The sequence below is a fragment of the Cynara cardunculus genome, unplaced genomic scaffold (genome assembly GCF_001531365.2).
Source record: "Cynara cardunculus var. scolymus isolate 2C unplaced genomic scaffold, CcrdV1 Un_Scaffold_3312, whole genome shotgun sequence".
In the NCBI taxonomy this organism is placed as follows: domain Eukaryota; kingdom Viridiplantae; phylum Streptophyta; class Magnoliopsida; order Asterales; family Asteraceae; genus Cynara; species Cynara cardunculus.
The window spans coordinates 51553-52025 of NW_020201427.1; positions in this window are offsets into that span (position 1 = coordinate 51553).

A 473-nucleotide genomic window follows, 5' to 3' on the forward strand; every position below is an offset into this window, starting at 1 on the left:
GATTTTGACAGCTTTGATGTTGCTGTGTTAAAAATTCATAACAAATCACAGAAAAATCTTAAAATTGTTGGACCGATACTAGGGAACCGCCCACATAATATTGTCCGCTTTGGGCTGCCCCTCCCGGCAACAACCCCTCACGGCTTTAAAATGCATCACTGGTAGGAGTAAGATCCCCCCTTCCTTATAAGGAAGACGAATCCCCCTAGCCTCATCGATGTGGGAGGCTCCTGCATTGCTACATGAGCGTTGGGTTTAAGAATCGCGGATTTGACCGGCTCGAGAAAACGATGAGGCGGAAGTCCCAACATTTCCCCCCCCACATTGGCGCGGCCCTAGCTCTGATACCAATTGTTTGACCGATACTAGGGAACCGCCCACATGATATTGTCCGCTTTGGGCTGCCCCTCCCGGCAACAACCCCTCACGGCCTTAAAACGCGTCACTGTTAGGAGTAAGATCCCCCCTTCCTT